Source organism: Myodes glareolus, chromosome 20 (assembly GCF_982192425.1).
Source record: "Myodes glareolus chromosome 20, mMyoGla1.1, whole genome shotgun sequence".
NCBI classification, from domain to species: domain Eukaryota; kingdom Metazoa; phylum Chordata; class Mammalia; order Rodentia; family Cricetidae; genus Myodes; species Myodes glareolus.
Window position 1 is genome coordinate 54,835,513 of NC_142045.1, and position 20,485 is coordinate 54,855,997.

The window sequence follows — 20,485 nt, forward strand, 5'->3', positions numbered from 1 at the left end:
GAGTTCAAAGACCCAGGGAACAGGTGAATTCACTGCCAAGCTAAAAAGGAAGAAGCCTGTAACTAGGGAGTTAGAAGTCAGGAGCAAAGCCAGGGGCTTTGACTTTGACTTGAGGCTGCTAAGGGCACAGGCCATAATATTCATAAGGAGGACTGTGGACGTCACTGTCTATTTCTTTTTCTCTTTGGTTTTTCAAGACAGGGTTTCTGCATCCCTGTCTATTATCCTTACCTCACTACTCACCTGGAACATGAGTTGGAACTGTAGCCTTACATGGGACCAGGGAAACGGACCTCTCCCAGTTAGCTTCAGCTGTCAAGATGACACAGGCCTGAGTCACCTGAGGGAGTCATAATTACCTCCCTCAGACTGGCCTGTGGTCAAGTGTGTGGGGACTTGCCTGGATTGTTAATCGGTACGGGAAGGTCCAGCCCACTGTGGGTGACACCATTCCCTGGGCAGGAGTCCTGGGTTGCATACTAAACTGGGTGAGCCTGAGCCAGGGGAGGGAAAGCAAGTCGGTAAGCAGCACTCCTCCGTGATGTCTGCTTCAGGTTCTGCCTCCAGATTCATGACTTGACTTTCCTGGCCTGACATCACTCCGTGATGCTTTCTTACCTGAAAGTGTAAAGTAGCATAAACTTGTTCCTCCCTAAGTTGTTTTTGGTCACGGAGTTGTTTTGGTTTTGGCAATAGAGAAAATAAATTATGACAAGAGCCTGCCTGTCTCTGTAGGTCTGACCAGTAGCTAAAAGTGCCCAACTGCAAGGTACTATTAGGTCTGAATGCCTCCAAAAGTCCTTGGTCACCCTGCAAGGATTCTTAGAAGAATTTCCGCCAGTCGCCTACAACAATATTCATTCTATGAGACCTTCCACCAAGGGAAAGAACTGGGCAGATAGAAGAGTGGGTGGCTAGACAGATGAAGCACCCAGGACCCAAAAGGCAGGAAGGACAGAGAAAAGCCATCTTATCCTCACAAAGCTCTGGGAGATAATCTCCGGAGATTCCACTTTGCATTCCTTTCTGTTATTTAGACTATGCAACTCTAGAGGGGTCAGGCCCATGCTTTTTCTGTTCACAGCATTATTAAAATCCTGGCATTGTGTCTACCGCATAGCTAGGCACCAGACACACCAGGATGCTGAGAGGAGGTGGGTGGCAGCCAAGAAGAATCCTGCTCCATGATGCTTTGCGCCTCCTCAGTAACCTGGGAACACCTACTACAGACAGGGCAAAGAAGCCAGTGAGGCCAATTTCCCTTGTGCCAGCAAACAAATACTTTGTGGTAAGGCAAAGGAAAGTATTTCTTATACTGAGTATAGTGCCTGAGTTTTAAAAAATGCCACTTCTTAAGGTCCAGAAGATTTAAATACGCAAAATCCAGTAACTAAAAGGCAAAAGGCTTAGAACCAAACCAGATTGGTCTGTATCCCAACACCCTTCAATGTAGAAAAGAATGTCCTCAGGGTTAATGTGTCCTGAACCTGGTCTTCTGAAAGGACAGAAATGCTTAGGAAAACAGTCTTCTAAGATAAGACAGACAGTCTGTATGATTATTGAGTTGAGGTGTCCCATAGACTCCAGATCTGATCAAAACACAGGCATAGTATTATTTGCACAAATGCCAAAGTACACACAGCCCAGACTTCAACTCCAAGAAATCATCTTCCAAAATACAAGCAGCCTTAAATTTTTGAGAAAATCTTGGAAGGACACAGAAAAGTTTGAAGAAATATCATGCAAAAATTTTAAAAGTCAATTCCTATTTTTAAAATAATTTCCTCACTGGGAAATACTGGAAATCTTCTCTAGTCTGTTAAACTGCCTAGAAATTCTTTCATCAAGCAGGGAAGAGCAGAGTTTGCAAGCCAATAGCTTTGGAGCCCCAGTTCTTCACATGGTTTGTGAACTTTCTCCTCTTAGCAATGAAGTAAAATATCATTAAAAACTATAAAAGGTGACTTCTGAAACAAATTAGGATTAAAATTTCTTTTGTAGGCTCTTCATTTTTTTTTCTTTAGGGGCTAAGAGCTGGTTCAGGGGTTAAGAGTGCTGGCTACTCTTTCAGAGGGCTGGACCCATACACTCATGCAGGTGTGGGTGTGTGTGTGTGTGTGTGTGTGTGTGTGTGTGTGTGTGCGAGAGAGAGAGAGAGGTGGCACATGTCTGTGGTCCTAGTACTTGCAAAGCAAACAGTAGGGTCAGGGGTTCAGGACCAGACTAAGCTCCGTGGAATGTTGTTGGCAAGCCTGAGCTACATGAAAATTCATTTCAAAAATCTAATAGAGATAAAGTATGTATGCTAGGGGTGTGTGTGTGTGTGTGTGTGTGTGTGTGTATACTTTAAACAATAATGCAGCATACTAAAGTTGAGTAGACAGCAAAGGTCATCCGCAGACCTATAAATATACGAGTGGGTGCAAACGAAATTTATCCCCTCTCCCAGAGCTAGGAATAGGAAGGCTGACATGAGAGAGTAGCTCCCTGGTAGAGTGCACGCCTGCATGTGTAAAGCTGGGGGCCCATCTTCAGCGCTAGACAACGAAAAATAGGCTGCCTGCAAAAACATCCTGAATAAAAATTTATGTTGAGAAAGGTTTTGTCCTTTTTATTTTAGAGTGTTCTGAACAGGCAATTTTCTATACTTCTATAGAAAATATTCTTGCTAGGCAAGAATTCTGCATGGTGAAGCTCTAACCTGAGTTTGAAAAGAGTTTAGCATAAAAGCAACTTAAAGCAAGAAATAAGTTGTTTTCCCTCTTACTGGTCAATGCCTGCTGTGGTCTGAAAGGACACCTTCATTGTCCTTCCTCAGTGTTTTGTAAAAGCATGGGGAGGGTTTTTAGGGAACACATCAGAGCTTCTGTGGCCAGTTAGCTCAGTGATTTGTTGATGGATAAATACATGCCAAACATCTGCCTGGGACACCTAGACCACTAAAATGGATCTATGAGCAGTTTACTAAAAAACCTAGTTTATTCCAGCTCCCCTTTAGCCTTAAGTTCTTCAAGCTCTTTTCAGGGCATTCAACCAAAAGAACTGAGATCTTTTTAAAAGGTGTCAGACATTAATGCCCCAAATGATTCTTAAGGTATTTCCCTAAAGATTATAACCACATTGTTGGAGCCAAATATCCTAATACCCCCATGAAGCTTCCCCCAAACATTCCTTTCTGAAGACTACTGGTCCTAGTACCGCCTTGCAGCTCTGTATCAGAAATGTCAGCATCAGCCCTGTTCTAAGAGTCTGCTGGGAGTATCCACAATTATCACCCCACAGCATGAAAGGAGGACTGGTCACTCGGTGGCTACTCTTAACGCTAGGACTTGAACAAAACAAAACAACACACACACACACAAATAAATGAATAAAACAAAAGACATTCCCAGAGAGAGATGACCTGCCTAGTCTATTTGACCCCATTACTGATCAAACCAGAAAAGAGGGAACCTTCTCCATGGACCTCTTGCGTTCTGCCACCTTGGCCCATTATAGTCAAGTATTATTCCTGTTCTTTAATTAGCAGTCAGAAGTAATAAAACAAAGTCCCCACGACGAAACTAAAGTCCCCATGACAACACTTTAAAGTCCCCATGATGACACTCTAAGATGTCTTTGGCCTAGAAATTGCCTAATAAAATTATGTAAAACTCTACTGAGGGGCTTCACTATAATGGCCCACAAATGAAAAATCACACCAATAGGTAAAAAAGGAAAATGCTCATTGAAATTAGCTGTGGATGGAAACAAAGAGATTGCCATGGCCACGCCATGGTCAGTGACTTCTGAGAATGCAGGGCCAGAGAGAACTCCAAGTCATCTTAGGACATTTCAAGGGAAAGGGACTTCTGGTGCCAGCACCATAAACTCTAAGTCTTTTCTCAAGTCTGCATTGCTCAGCCTTTCTCATCAGGATTCCCTCCGGGCTAGAGGGTGCAGCCTTATCGCTAACAAACATGCTCAACACACACAAGACCAAGGTTCCAACAACCAGACTTCTACAGCAGCATAAAGGTTGTCTTCTCAAATACATAATTTACGAAGATAAGAAGCAAAAAGCATGCGTTGTGTATCTACTCGTTCCAAGTTGAAAAACACAAAACTTGCCAGTGGCCCTCCAAAAGAAGACAAGGAAGCACATGTGGGCAGGCGTTCTGCTGAGTAACCTCCCTTGGCCCTCATATTTCTCACACAGCTTTTGTGGCCTTGCTTGACTTTCCTTATAGAATGGCTGCCAGAGAGAACCAGTGAGCTTGCTGACCAGGAGTCCCACTCTGGCTAGCTGGTTTAGCCCAGTTCTGGCTGTGTTTCCTCACTCCAGCACCAGGGAACCAACCATGGGGCCCAGAAAGCAAATGCATCTTGCTGGAAACTCGAAGCCCTCACAGGGAGAGCCATGTCAGATGGAAAGGCAGACACCCAAGCTGTGACATCTGTGGCTAGGAGTCTTCCAATTAAAATGCTTTTTAAAAGATTCTTAAAATTCTGTGTCTTAGCAAACAGGCAGCAGTGTGAGTTCGTCAGCAGCAGGTGCACACAGGGATTTGCTCTTCATCGCTCATGGACTAGCAGCCCTTGGCCCCAACGGCTGCCTTCAGACTGGCCAACCCAAGAAATTCAAGACGCGTAAACAAGAATAGATTTTCCCTTAAATCCCAAGGTCAAGGGCAGTGTCTGTTGATCTGCAAACAAGAAGGTCTTTCTTTAGCAGGTTACTTAATTTTGAGACTTTGGGGGTTGGTTGGGTTGTTGCTGCTGTTTTTAACAGGAGTAAACAAACATATTAAAGATGCATCCTTGTTCAAAGAGGTAATGCAAAAAATCCCAAATAAAGGTGCATAAACATCCTCCCAAGTTGATATTTGATTTGCACACATGAAAGGCCAGCCACTCTGTGATTTATAAAGCTGACAGGAAAATTCATTTCCATAGCATTTCCCTCCCCCCACTGGACACCGTTAACTAAATTACTCAAGGAATTTCTCCTCTTCTGAAGGTTCAGACTGCCACCAAGCTATTTCTGGAAGTCACTTTCACCTCCTGTCACACAGATGGACTATATCAAAGCAGGCTACTCCAGGACAGATCAAAAGAGTTCCATTACCAGATTAACATGCCAGGCAAGGACATAGGAAGATAGAAAACTTCTGGCAAATGGAACCGAGTAGCGTTCGGAGACACCATTTCTTTAAAGGGACACAGTTTGGAACATGAAATCATTCAATCTTACCTGCTTCCCTCCACCCCTCTCCCCAGCTAATTAACACATACATCAATTCCAATGTAACCAAAGTCTTTGAAGATCCAATGAGACCTCATGACAATGACAGTGAAGTCAGAAGAGACACCACCTGTTTTGGGGGGGCAAAGCTGCATCCTAACTTGACTCCACACAGTTTGTGGGGGCTTAGTATATGTTTGCCTTATTTAACACCAAATGCTTGGAAAGATGCACCAGCTTATATAATTTTATTGATTAATTTTGTTTTGGATTTCACACAGGAGTAGTGTATATCCGATTGCTCTCTCTCTCCTGTCTTCATCCCCCCCCCCACATCCCCATCACTCCCCATTCCTACAGTCCCTTTCTCAGGTTCATAACTTTTGCTTTATCTTCTTCCCATAAAACAAGCATCATTTATCAATTCTTTTATAAGGAAGAAAATTCCCAAAAATTCTATTTCAGAAAGGGTCCAAATGAACATTGTTAAAAATCATAGGGCAATTATATTTGAGATTCACAGAAACAGGCAGGATCTTTTCTTCAATATGACATATTTTTACAATTAAGTAACTAATTTTAATTCTGAAAATAATATAGGAATCATGCTTATTTAAAAAATCATCAGCTAATTCAGAAAAAAAGGTCAAGTACCTTCCCTTAACAATCACATCTTAAACCTGAGTTCTCAGGGGCTAGTACACATTATTGCCGCTTTATTAAACAGTGTCTAGAACTGATAACAAGCATACGAAAAGTATAAATGAGTTAAGACAGATTTTACATTGTCAGATGTTTTATGGAAATTTTCTAATTAAGTAGAATTTCACAGTATGAGATGGTGAAGAAATTCCCATGTCCTGATCTGTGGTTGAAGTCTGATTGAAGCCCAGCCCTGGTTCACTGTCTGTGTTTTTCTCTAATGACTGCTTTCCTGTTCCACTAGACAGGGGTAGTTATGGTGTTAATCAGCCTTCTGTTACTGTTATAAAACACCCATGGCAGGTATATATGGGTTCACAGTCTTGGCGATTCCGTCCACTTTTATTTAGCCCTGTTGCTTTGGGCTTGCGGTAAGGTACAACATTAAGGCAGGAACACCCATGAACACCAATGAAGGAGTACAGTTTCTCACCTCATGGCCCGAAAGCAAAGGGGAGTTAAGATGAATCAGTTTAACATTTCTACAGCCTCCAAATGGTGCTGGCCTGGGGGCTAACCTTTAATACCAGGGCCTTCTGGGACATTCAAGGTCTAAACCCTGTATCTTACTGAACGAGTATGACAACTTCCATTTTAAGGTATGAGCATTGTCTCCGCACTGTCTTACCAAGAAACCACTTCTTTACATTCACGTGAACACTCTTTCAGTGGGGAAAATGGCCAGACGTGCACTGAAGGCAGCAGAAGGCAATCCTTTAGCACAGCCAGGCCAGCGGTTGTGCAAATGACAGTTTCTGCTTCCCTCTCGGTGATCTTCAGAGAGCTCTCCTAGTCTGTGATTGGAAGGCGAGTCGTCTCCCCTAGGCTTGTGTGTCTGAGCATGGGCACCGGCAAGATGGTGACCATTTTGGAAGGCTATAGAACTGGAAGTGCTGGGACCCCAGTCTCCCCAGGCTCATGGGTCTGAGCAGGGGCTCCCGCAAGCTGGTGGCCCTTTGTGAAAGCTATGGAACTTGAAGAGCTGGAACCCCACTGAGAAAAGGGAGTTACTGGAGCTGGGAGGTGGGGCATTGAAATTTTGTGATTGGGCTCCACTTTCTGTTTGCTTTCTGCGCCCTGCTTCCTGGCTATGGACATAACATGACCAGAGGTAGCAGGTTCCTACTGCCATTCCCTCCCTGCCATGGCGGATTGTGTCCCTTACAAACCATGAACCCTTCCTTCATGTTGCTTCCTCATAGATATTTAACCACAGCATCAAGGAAAATAACTTAGTCATTTAAATTTTTCAAAGTCTGCGATTGCCATAGGGTGCTGCGATCACATTGCTCTCTAGAGCCTGGCTCCCTCAGCTGGCTGCTGATCACCAGTGTCCCCGACCCTGGTACTTCTATGGTCAGCAGATGGGCCCTCTTTGCCCTCGGGGACCCCGGCATGGTCTGTTCATTTCAACTGTGAGAACTTAGGGAAGCAGAAATCACAGGGACAAAGTACAATGGGAATGGTGGGGAGACTGGAAGTAATTTCAGCGCATTCACAATGGAACTCTTAGAAAAGAAAAGTGCATAGTTACTACACAGGAGAACACACGGTACTGAGAGATAATTGCCACCCCTCACTGCTTCTGACTCCGATAAAACGGGAGCACAAGCCAGTGTGCAGGGAACGTCAAAATGTTAGTGCTACCCACCACCAACAGACTGGAAGGTTAAATTTCATTCTCTGCATTCCTAATCACATGTCTATATCCAAGACCCACAGCAAAGAGAAACAAGATGACCATCCTTTGGTATAGAGGGAACAATCACCAAAACAAGCTGTCCCCATTCTATTATGCAATCCCAAAAGCAAAGCATTCTTTCCCTAGCAGAACTCCATCCAGACAAAACCGGCATGATGCTACAGTACACACACAATCTGCATACATTCAGAATACAAAAGCGGGAGAGAAGGAAGAGAAGATTGTTTCAGTCACCTTCTGCAACCCGCTCCCCCGCCCAGGGGAGTGTGGGTAAAGTGACTCTGTGCCTTTAAGACTTCTGTTCTTTTGAGCAACTGAACTCTGAGGACGTTGAAATTAGGTCAGCCTCCCCCTCCTATGGGCTCCTTCCTGTTCTATGTTCCTGTTGCTTTCATAGCGAACTAAACAAGCCTAAAAGGTCTCTAGAGCGAAGCAGCCACTGGAATCTAGGGCAGAGAGAACAAAATGACTTTCCGACTTTGCTCTGCTGCCACCAGCTCTCTGTTCGTCTGAGTGAGCCTATTTTGTCTGGTTCTAGCTGACACTGTCTGAGCCAGAGTCTCATTAGAACATGAATTGGTGGGGTCAGGTGTTCTTACTCATCTAATTGTTGGTAATTAGATGGGCTACCATTGCCTCAGACTGTGGTCTGAGAATTAGTGAGGTTTGGTGATTCACTGAAGATTAAAATAATAGTAATAATAATAACACAGGAGAATTGCAATTAGCTCAGCTAGCAGAATGCCACGGATTTGTCTCACAAATGCCCAGGTGCCACAGAGCTTCAGGGTGGGAGGATGAACCCACTGCAAGGACCGAACAAATCCTTAAGGGAAGAATTGGAGTGGCCGGTGCCACTTCCACAGCCCAGCCTTCCTCTGTGAGCAGAAGAGAGTCAGCTAGACCAGCAGCAAGAGAGGAGGGAGGATGTGAGCCCAAAGTTGGGGACGAGCTGGAAAGAAGTGGAACTTCATGAAAAACCCAAGAGGGCTGGGGAGAGGACTCCTAGGGTAAAAGCAATTGTCACCAAGCTTAGCAGCCCAAGTGTAAGCCCTTGGTCCCATATGGTGGAGAGAGAGAACCAACTCATACAGGGTGTCTACTGTCCTCTGTACATACATACACCACACACACACACACACACACACACACACACACACACACACACACACCCCACATGTGCATGTGACCATGCATGTTTACTTTTAAAAAATGGTTATCTTAAGTACTTGTGCCTTCAACTATCTCTCTAGAAACTGATTCTCATGTCAGAATATTGGAAGTTGACAATGCAGCAAGCATCTAAGGAAAGATTAGCATTTCCCTAACAAGTGTCCTGAGTTAATTTCTTTCTCTCTTAAGATGAAAAAAGAAAAAATTCCCATTAATTCTTTAGGTTTTGATAAAATTATACTCAGTAGGTAAAATCTAAGCCTGTGAGTCTCAAACAGGCATGTATCTACACAGCTGGAGGACTCTTGAAGCTGGGCTTCTGCACCTCATCCAGACAATTCCTAATTCTGTAAGTCTGGGGAGTGACTTTTGCATCCAGGAGGGGCTATAGCACTAACAGCACATGCCAGAACATGAGTTGAAAGGGTGCATAGGGCCTGAGGCAGTGCACTAAGAGGGATCCTCTCCTTCACTGGAGCTGATGCTGCAGGAAGTCTTTGAGGAGGTCACCATGTGGCAGAATGGGAGCTTCCAGGAAGTCCATGGTTTTGTTTGATGGAATACTGAAATCTAGAACATAGGCCCTCAGCTCCTCATGAGAACAAGAGTGTAGAATGTGGAGCCACTACACTCGGAGGTTCTGTTGGAGCAACTGAAGCAAGCACACACTGACACGGCCAAGGGGAAGAAGGCAAAGGGGTGGTTTATAACATTGCAGCCAGACCAGACCACCACAGGCCTCCATACTTCCACCGAATTCACCATTACTGAGATCAGTGGCTCCGAAGCTTGATTCACTAAGGAAATAATTTATTTTAAAAAATGACTCTGAGCCCTGTTCCATTCTACCAAAGCCCAAGAGCAAGGCCATGTCACTTCTTAAACAATCCCCAGTCTGCTCTCTGTTGCTGTAACACCATGATCGGAAGCAACGTGTGGAGGAGGATGGTTTGATACAGCTTACAAGTCCCACTCAGACACAGTGGGAGGCCAGGGCACGAGCTCAGAGCAGGAGCCTGGAGGCAGGAACTGAAGCAGAAGCCATGGAGGAGTGCTGCCCATGGCTTCCTTCCTTCCTTATTTAGCTCCCTTGACTATGGAAAGTTCTAGAGCCATCAACTGAGGACAGTTTTCTGCCCACAGTGGGCTGACTCTCCACGTCAATTAAAATTACGAAAAATGCCCCACAGATGCATCTATAGACCAATCAGAGAAAAATCTTCAACCAAAATTCCTTCTTCTGAGGTGTGTCAAGCTGGCAACAAACGAAGCAGGACACCGGCAGTTAGAGACGAATGAATTAGTGTGGTAATGTGATCGTATTAGGCGATGTGGGCTTTGAGAGGCAATGTGGAGAAGGCCTTCCTAACTGGGCTTAGTCTTTGTGTGTGTACATGTGTATGTAAGCATGCATTTATGCACGTGTATGTGTATGTGCATTTGTGTTTTCTGCTCATGTGTACGCATGATTAGCAGGTGTGTTAACATGTGTGTGGGTGTATGTGTGCATGTAGGTATTCATGTGTGTGTATGTATCTGTGTGCGTATGTGTTTGTGTGCCCATGCATGTATTTTTTATGCTTCTGTGTATGCATATTTAATTTAGCAGAACACGTGAACATGTGTGTTATGCTTATGCAAATGCATGTTTAACAGGTGTATGGGCACGTGTGTAGGTTTATGTGTGGCTGTGTCATGCTCATGTGTATGCATGGTTAGCAGGTATGTGAACATGGGTGTGAGTGTAGGTGAACATTTGTATTTACGTAGAAGTCAAGGATGATGTTAAGAATGTTAAGATCGCCCTCAGTTGTTCCCCAGCCTCATTCATGGAAGTGGAGTTACTCAGTGCAGCCCAGAGCTTGCTGGTGTGACTGGTCACCTACCCAGCTTATTCTGGGGATCCCTCCTCTGACTCCAGAAGCTGGACCTGTAGCCAGCCCGCTACTCCCATTCATCATTTCCATGGGTTCAAGTGATAAAAGCACTGAACCCCAGGCTTGCCTTGTAAAGAGTCATCTGTCTCCCCAGTTCCAGGACACTCCTTGGCCAATAGAGCACCAGGAGAGTGAGCTCTCAGCAGCACTAACCTTCAGTCCCAGCTTCCAGAGCAGTGAGGAGCCTAAGACATGGCTCAGGGCATCTCTGTCATAGCACCCAGAAGGGTCTGAGCCAGCAGATCTGCCTGCTTGAGACTGGGGAGTGCCTCTCAAGGGCCATTTTCCCCTCTATGCACCTAATGCCAGGAGCAGCTTAGGCAGGTCTGACAGTCTCACTAACCCTTCCCAAATTATTTTGAAGTGACAACTTTAAATTATTGGCAGAAATCAAATATTCAGGTGTAATGGATTTAATTAATTTAAAAGCCTCTCTTTTAAGATGATGCTGTAATTGGCAATAAACCCAAACACCTAAAATACCTTTTGGTGAGAAGGCTTTAAATGTTCAATTAAAATGATTTGAGAATCTTCCATGTGACAGAAAGATTTAAAAATGCATAGGCTCCCCACCTCTTCAGTTGGGGAGACAACTTCTGTCTGCTTGTACCCCTTAACAGGGTTTGGCCACTAGGAGCAAAAGCTGTCACAGAGTAGATGTGGCAAAGGCTGGAAATGCCCCAGGAGGCTGCTCCTTCCTAGTTCTGAGTGCAGCAGCAGCAGCAGCAGCAGCAGCAGCAGCAGGAGCGGCAGCAGCAGCGGCAGCAGCAGCGGCAGCAGCAGCAGCAGCAGCAGCAGCAGCAGCAGCAGCAGCAGCAGCAGCGGCAGCCCACCTCAGGGCCTTTCGCACTTGCTATTCCCCTGCATCTCCCTCCAGCTGACAGGGGCCTGCTTTTGTGGTCTGTGTAAGTTTCACACCATCTTTGAGGCCTTCTCTGCTGCACTCATGAACACACATGTACTCACACATGAGTGCATGCATGACTTACACCGTGTTTTCTCTTTCTCCAGAGCAGTTTTGCCATCGGACACTTTGATTATTTGAATCTTGCTTGTTTCCCTTAATCATAACTCCTGGTGTACACTAAATACTCTGTTCAAGCAAGTGTCTCATTATTGCTATTTTAAAAAATGATTTAATAGAATGGCATTTTTTTCATTGTCTTATGAGGCATTGACACTGCTAATGTGGATTCAAATGATTTCTCACTAAGATATATATAATAGTTTTATATAATTTTTATATTAAGTTAATGCAGGCAGTAACATCAATGCTTCCAGGCTCACACATGTGGGCAAATCTGAGCTTTATTACCAGTGAGTTGTGTTTTTGAGACACTTCACTGTAAATTCTATGAGCTTCTAGGTCTTTCATACATCAAACAAAGGTATGTACTTCAGATTCCAAGGTGGTCATGAGGTTGAGAAACGGCAAAGTCAGAACTATGTGCATAGCAGGCCTCTGGGATAACCTAAAACAGTAGAGGGCAGTCTACAGGAAGCAGGAGAATGGCTGTCTCCTTTCTATGCCAGTCATTAGCCAGTCCTCAGCCACAGTGAGGGATGAAAAACCTCGTAAGGTCAGGAGAATGTGAAGTGAGGCCCATCCGTTTCCACAACCTGACCTACTTCCAGATATTTTTGGTTCACATGAATGAGTGAAGCTGCTAGAAGCTGATTCCACAAGAAGTGTTCATTTCAAAGTAGCAGACATTCTCTTCGCATCTCTTCCTGGCTTCAGCTTGGGGGAACAGGAAAATGGGCATGTGGCTCCAAGAATCATTTGAAAGGTCTCCAGAGGGGACCATACAGTGTAACTGAGTCTATGCAGAATCACAGGTTATGGTTGGAGACAAAAGGAGAGGCCCCAAATGAAAACAGGCCTTCACTGCATTCAGCTAAGCAGGTTCCATTGGGCGGCACCGACTAACTACCCTTAACTGAAGATTCATACCATCTATCGGCATTTGAAGGATTTCAAAGGAGTGACCTTGAATGAGCATATTCCATTTGTGTGTGTACGCGCACACGTGCATATGTGTGTTTATATGTGCTTGCATGTGAATGTGTGTGTGCGCCCATAAATGTGGAGGCCAGAGGTCAGTCAGCATGTCTCCCTCATTAGTTCACGTCTTGGTGTTTGAGCTACCATCCTAGTCAAGCCTGAAGTTTACCGGCTGACTGGGCTATATGGGCAGTGACCTCCAGAGACAGCCTGCCTTTTCCTTGTCTCCTAGCAATGTGGCTTTTCATATCAGTGCACGGAGTTAGAACTGAGGTCCTCAGGCTTGCTGTTTCTAGCCATCTCCCCTGTCCCAGCATTTCCCCTTTTAAGTATTAGGAGACACGTTGACGGGTAGGCTCCGCAGGAAAGACCTAACTGCACCGGCTTTCTCCTCAGAGCACAAATGCGCTTATTAGCTACTTCCCCTTATCAGTGAGCCAGCAGCACAGGTTCAGACTGAGACATAACGGATGGAGGAAATGCTGGCAGCTGCTCTGGAGTACCTTCTGAAAGAGCAATGTCTTTGCTTTCACAGGCTACAGTGTTCTTTAACTCAATCTACCTGCTAACAAAGATCGAAGAAGGCAGGCTCATTTTCCCACAGGAATGGACAGGATTAATGACAGTCAACCAAATTGTCTCTTAATTTTCTTTTCTTCTCCCTCTTTGCTGGCCTCCTAGAGACAGAGTCCATAGATTTTCCTTTAGATAAGGATGTTAATTTAGGAGAGATGCAGAAGGCACTCATAAGGAAAGAGCGGGATTTGTCTCTGCTAGTCCCAAGAAGTCTACCTCAGAAAGGAGACAGGGGCCTTGTGTCTTGAAAGTACTCTTCCCCAGGCACATAAGGAAATTCCTGGGTGAATCTCCACCTATACCATGGTTTCCATTTATCCCCACTGTGTTCTGCAACCAAGTCTGAACGAGGACCACTGCTCTGCCCGTCAATCCTACAGTCCTGATTGTGATCACAGGGGAGCCATGCATCGGGCTTTATCAGTACCCTACAGACCTTCCTAATAACTCAGACAGGAGCCCTACTAAAGGTGAGCGGTGCCATGTGAAAGGGAAGAGCAGGTTGGAGACAAAAGACATAGATGGTCACACCCCAAAATATCAGAAAAGCGTGAGACAGGGACTCTGCCTTTGTTTCTGTGTCTCAGTTTCAAATTGAACAAAATAGGCCTTTGAAACTGGAACAAGATAACAGGGTGTCACGGAACTCAGAAACAGCTCCCATGTCCCGATCATCCCTGGGTGAGGAATACGGGTATGGGTGGCAAGTTCTGACCTGAACCAGCTCTGTTCTTCCTGATACAGAAAGGGCCTGGTCAATATCACTCCAGATTCAAGCCCAAACCAAGCCACCTCTTGACTTCAGGGCTAATTCCTGGCCTTTACCTGAAGAAGGGTTTCTACTGGAGAGCGTGACAAAGAGAAAGAACACTCTAAATATCAATTGCTGTCATTTCTTAATATCCCTGTTATAGCGTGGCTTGCTAAAATGACAGGGCTTATTATTTTTAGCTTCCAGCTTTGGTGAGTTGATCAGTCAAAACAGTATTAAAATAGCACTTACTTGGTAAACTCAATTTCAGATGCTTGCATCTTAGACTCTGCTATCAATGCACATAAAACTGGTTTTTATGCAGTCAAGGAAGTTTGAGAAGGGAGAGCAAGCACCTACTTCAAAAGAGAGGCATGCATAACTTCTTTTGTCTCAAATATACTAGTTTGGATTCATATTCCATAATAAGCCTGTAAGAGATTTGTTGAAATTGTTTTGGGACAAATATTGAAGTGAAACTGGGTTTTTGAGTGTTACAGTGTTTCGTTCCTGATGAGGAAAAATGCTTAGGATTCTGATGAAATGGAGCAGTTACACAATAAACGAGGGGCTGGAGGGTTTGCTCAGTGTTCACTGCACTCTTGGGGACCCATGTTCAGATCCCCAGCACACACCAGGTTTATGGTGACCAATGCCAGTAATTCTAGCCCTGGAAAGGCTGAGAGAGGCCAACCCTTGGGCCTTACTAGTGAGCCAATCTAGCCAAGTCCACATACCCCAGGTTCAACAGCTATTATCTCAAAATAATAACATTAATAGTGTGAAGGGTGACAAGCAAGACAAGCAGCATGGACCTCTGACCTCCATACACCTGGAGAAATGGGTGTTTATGCCTCTCACCACAGCAAGTAAATAGATAGGCTGTGTCTCACATGGCTTTTCATTCAAAAATGTATATTTTTTTCCTTTGGGAAGTCTCTGTTTAAATAAACCCAAATAATTATGAGAAGTTATCTCATGATAATGTAAACCATAGAACCTTTCATTGTTTTGTGTTGTTATTCTTGTGGTGGCTGGTTGGTTGTGCTTACAGGGATCTAATTTGGAGCATTTTACGGGTTAGTCAGGTCCTTCACTGTTAAACAATAGCCCCAGCCTAGAACCTATTTTTAAAATAAAATTTCCTCTAATTTTCAAAATTAATACAAATATCAGAGAAAGTAGGTAAAGGATCCAGAAACTCCAACCGTCTTTGCCACTTGTCTTGGAACCTAACACCATTCTATCCTCAGGACAGAATGTCTGTTGTGAGTCAGGACTGCCATCACCATCGGAAGGGGAGAGTCGCAGCATCAGCGTCTCTGGGACTCTAGGTAACCCTTCACAAGTCACCCACCTGCTGATCCAGCCATGGAAAAGAGCCAGGTGCCTTCTCCCAAACAAACCCACCGAAACCACAGCAAAGGAAGAGTGTCAGGAGAAAGATTTCACAATGAGGTAAAGACTCATGTTTGGTTCCCAGACTATTCCCAGCAAAGGAAGTGTAGACATATCTCTGGTGTGAGGGTACTGTCTATATTGACGCTGTGGAAAAAAAACTCAATGGACCAAAGGAATAGATTTCCTGAGAATTCTTTGTTAACTTAGAGCATTTTTGTCTGACAAAATGATAGGGAGGCAGCACTGGACAGGGCTGAGTGGTGGAAACATTTGAAGTCTGCATGCAAATTCCCTGCAATGACGCAGCACCCTGCCAAAGCGCGGTCAGCAAGGGAACATTCTTCAGTGTTACAGACCCCAGCTGTCAGGGCACAGGTCCCAGCTAAAGGCTTTCAAGCACACAAATCTGCTTGAAGATTTTGTTTGACCCTAACAATAGTTGGGCTGGGGGGAGTGTGATCAGATGTCTCTGCATCTCTTTTCTTATTTTAAACTCAAATTTAATAATGTGGGAATTTTATGTGAAACCTGGCTCCTCTCAAAAAAAAAAAAAAAAACAAAAAACAAAACTAAGATCTAGCAACACAGGACCACAGTTTCCATGGCAACAATTAGTAGGAAATAAACAGGAACTGCCTCGTTGGGGCTAAGTGACTGGCCATTTCACTTAGCATCACCTACCCAGTCCTGTGACCCTCCAGATTTGAAAGCCCCACTATTGTCAAAAACCTCTCTGTTCTCAAGACTGTGGGAATTCGAAATGGTTCAATTACTCCTTTCCTAGGAAGACAATAACTGGGGGACATACACGGGGCCTCCTCCTGTCAAAGGCAGCTTTCCCTCTGGGCCAGTGTGTCTGTAGTCTGTCATCCTCACTTCATCTGCCCAGACAGCTTAGAAGTCCTTTCTGAAGCCTGAGGGAAAAGCCCTCAAGGGCCAGTCCTTTATCTCCCAACAGCATCCCTCCCTCCATCACTATCAGTCACACCCTACCACTAGCTCTCCAGAAAGGAACCTTCCCAACCCACCAACGCCCGAGACTGCAAAGCCAGAGGAGAGCTAAGGACCAAGAGGAAAGAAGTCACGTGGCATTACAGACTTGGCAAGGAAGTGGGTCATGCCAGACATCCACCTCTCCTCTGCCTTGATGGTGCAGCTCTGTTCCTCCCAGCTCCGATATCTTCACCTGTAAAGTGGAGGGTGACAAGCCTTCACAAAATGGCCAGAGTCTAGACTTCAGAAGAGAAGAAAAGTCCTTCCTGGGTCACCCCAGGCAGGCTCTGCACACATTTACCCAGTGCAGAGGAAGGTAGTAAAGCTCTCACTCGGACCATAGCTGCCCTAGCGACAATGAAATATTAGTTACCTCATCTGTACCTGGAGAAGCAGGTACTACCTGCTCTTTCCTGTAAGTCCTGGGTTTCTGTAATTTATTTTTACATGGAGGGGGGCTCTAGGTTTCAAACTCAGGCCATCAGGTTTGACAGCTGAGCTAGCAAGATAGCCCTATCTCTTTACTACTGCTTATTCCTTGATGAACGGAGCAAGCATTAATGTGTCCACATTATATTAGATGCAGGGATACAACTTCATATCTTCAAAACATGAAATTACAGAGTCAGCGCTAAACTAGGGCTTTGTCAAATAACTGCTGTATCAGACAGGGGTAGGGCGCTTCCGCCAAGGCCAGCAGTGACAGCCTCCGCACTCTGGACAGAGAAAGGGTCCAGACAGACAAGAGCAGAGCCAGGCACAGGAAAGTCTGACTGGAAATTCATCCAGAAGACAGAGCAGAAGCCTCACACGGAGCATGCCTTCCAAATGATGGCAGAAAAAAGGACTCAACATGGAGCGTGTGCTGAGTCTTAGCTACCTTGTCATGGAAGCACAAGTGTGAGCTGGGGTGGGGTGTTACAGAGTGGGGAGGAGGCTAGGGCCAAGGCTGTGCACCCCACAACAGAACATTTAGGTTCTGTCTGAAGGAACAAACACAAAGGGGAAAGAGGAAGCAAGGGTTTGAATACATGAAAAGTATCAGATCCAGTTTTGGGAGTATTAATTAGAATTCTGCTTCTCCCTCTCTCTCTCTCTTTCTCTCTCTCTCTCTCTCTCTCTCTCTCTCTCTCTCTCTCTCTGTGTGTGTATCTGTCTGTCTGTCTGTCTGTATGTCTGTCTCTCTGTCTCTCTTTTTCTCTCTCTCCTTCCCTCCCTCTTTCTCCCCTTTCTCTCCCTCCCCCACTTTCTCCCATCTTTCTCCCTTCCCCTCAGTCACTGGGGAAAGCAGAGGGCCAGTGAGTAGAAGAGAATGCTGGAGAGTGGACATGGGGAGATGAAGGGGACTGAGAGGACAGCATTCACTGGGGTGATGGGGAGCGTTAGCGCTGCCCCCAGTTACACGGGGGGGGGGGGGTCCAGAAATGCCTCAACCATGCAAGGGCCTCAAAGACTTGACTAATTCTCAGGAGTTGTGTGAAGGAGTCTTCTAAAACCAGCCTACAGCAGTGGTTCTCACCCTTCCTAACGCTGCGACCCTTTAATACAGCTCCTCATTTGGTGACCTCCAACCATGAAATTATTTTTGATGCTACTTCATAACTGTAATTTTGCTACTGTTATGAATCATAACATAAATATCTGTTTCAGACAGTCTTGGGTGACCCCTGTCAAAAGGCTACTGAATTCCGGAAGGGTTGAGACCCACAGGTTGAGAACACTGGTCTAGAGCAAGATCCATTCCAGCCCTTCAATGTCTCTTTTAAAGATTATCCACCTCCAGACGGTGCCAGAACCCCCATGGGAGAAGACTCCAGAGCCCTGAGCAAGCATTGCTTATTTGCTATGCTAACATTACCAGATTGTTTCAAGGAACTACAGCACATTTGTAGGCCTTGTTGCAAGGAGGGGCTGCTTGTTTGTCCCGGCTGCCCAGCTAACTAAGTCCTGAAATAACCACACAGAAATTGCATTAATTAAATCACTGCTTGGCCCATTAGCTCTAGCTTCTTATTGGTTAACTCTTACATCTTAGTTTAACCCATTTCTATTAATCTGTATATAACCACGAGGTTGTGGCCTACCAGCAAAATCTCAGCATGTCTATCTCTGGTGGCGGGTCCATGGTGATTCTCCGACTCTACATTTATTTCTCCCAGAATTCAGTTCTCTTTCTCCTGCCTACCTAAGTTCTGCCCTATCAACAGACCCAAAGCAGTTTCTTCATTAACCAATGAAAGCAAAACAAAGACAGAAGGAACTCCTACACCAGGCCCCAAATGCTCCAACAATCTCCCTGGGATAAACAACATATGGAAAGCCGATAGCTGGAATTCAGTTTAAAGGATGATTCCTGGGTGGCTGGCATGTACTGCATAAGCTATGTTTTCCCATAATCTCTTGCAAGCTATTCTACCGACTCACACAAGAGGTCATTTCATCTGAAGGGACTTCAGGAGCTTTCTAAGGACAGAGACAAACAGCAGTGTGTCCTCTTCCTTATTTAAACATATTCTCCTAAATGCCAAACTCCAGCAAGATTGAAATTGAGAATCCTTCTAAGGCAAATGATGTAGATCTGAAGGTGACGAGGACAAGGTCACACTTCATTCACTGCTCTGCTCCAGTGAACAGACGTGATCAGTTATTATTCAAACGCAGTATCATCCTGTTGAAAGGTTAGGCAGAAGAAATATTTATCTCTTTATTCCATAATCCAATTTACAATTTTCTTTTTTAATACAAGGTTTAATTTGTACGATTTTAAGTTATTTTTAATTATGTATCCATACACATGTGTGTATGTAGGTATGCATGCATACATGTATGTATGTATGTGAGTGCAGGTACCTATGAAGGTCAGATTAGGGTGACAAAACCTCTGGAAACGGGAGCTACAGCTCACTGTGGACTGCCCGACATGGGTGCTGGGAACGGGGTTTTCAGCAATAGCAGCAAGGGCTCCTCTTCACCACTAAGTCATCTTTTCCTGAAGGTGTGTCTTTTACGGACTAAAATTCACCCTTTTTAAACATACAGCTTAACGACTTTTGATAAATGAATATAGTCAAGTAGCCCCCAATTCGCTAACAACTATAAAAGGTTCTCTTGTGCTTTTCTATGGTCAAATCCCTCCTACACCCCTACGCCAATCATCATCTCTCAGGCTTATGCCTGTGACTTTTCGAGGATGTGCTATTGGTGGGATCACTCAGGTGTGGCCTTTTGAAGCTGACTACTCACATTTAGAATAATAACATAAATTTTGTTTCATTGCCAGTATAGATGTATAAAAGATTGCTATTCTGCTCACCAGTTGATCGGCAACTCTATCATGCCCAACTTTGGGCTGTTCTAAATACTCCCACACAGTTCATTACTGCATCAGTACGTGTTTTATTTATTCTGCATAAATGCTCACAGGAAGATAGAAGAGGTCATGCAAGTGTGTGGAAAAGTACTTAAGCATTTTTTTAATTATCTGCAGAGTTCTACATTCTAACCAGCAGAAAGATTTCCAGCTCCTTCCGGCCATTTCCAACACTTGATACTGTGCATCTTCTTATTCTCAGTTAGAGTCATTATCCATAGTACATCTTATGGTAATTTTAATTTTCCCAATGTTGTGTGTATATACGTATATATATACATACATAGAGAGAGATATAGATAGATAGATAGATAGATAGATAGATAGATAGATAGATAGATAGACAGATAGATAGATAGATAGAGGTATATAGATATATATCTTTATGTATACTGTAAAGTCAATCATCAATTCTTTGGTGAACCAAGTTCTCTGACAGAAACTGAAACTACACAATATTTGTATCTTAATACATTTGGACGAATATCCATAAATAACCTTGTCAAATGGCTAGGACTGAGAAAATGGATGTCTATTTCCTTTTGCTTTTGAGGAAAGATTCATATGGTGAATTACACCCTGGCTCGACACTCCAAATCTCGTGAATATTATCTTGCCAGCTGAAGGCCTGTCATCCCAAACCTCCCTGAC

General features: G+C 44.5%; 1 protein-coding gene across 7 annotated transcripts in view; it reads right to left on the reverse strand.

Moving 5' to 3' along the window:
* The window catches only part of Tnik (TRAF2 and NCK interacting kinase), a 401,320-nt gene that overhangs the window by 260,585 nt on the left and 120,250 nt on the right, over nt 1-20,485 (reverse strand). The window lies entirely within an intron of this gene.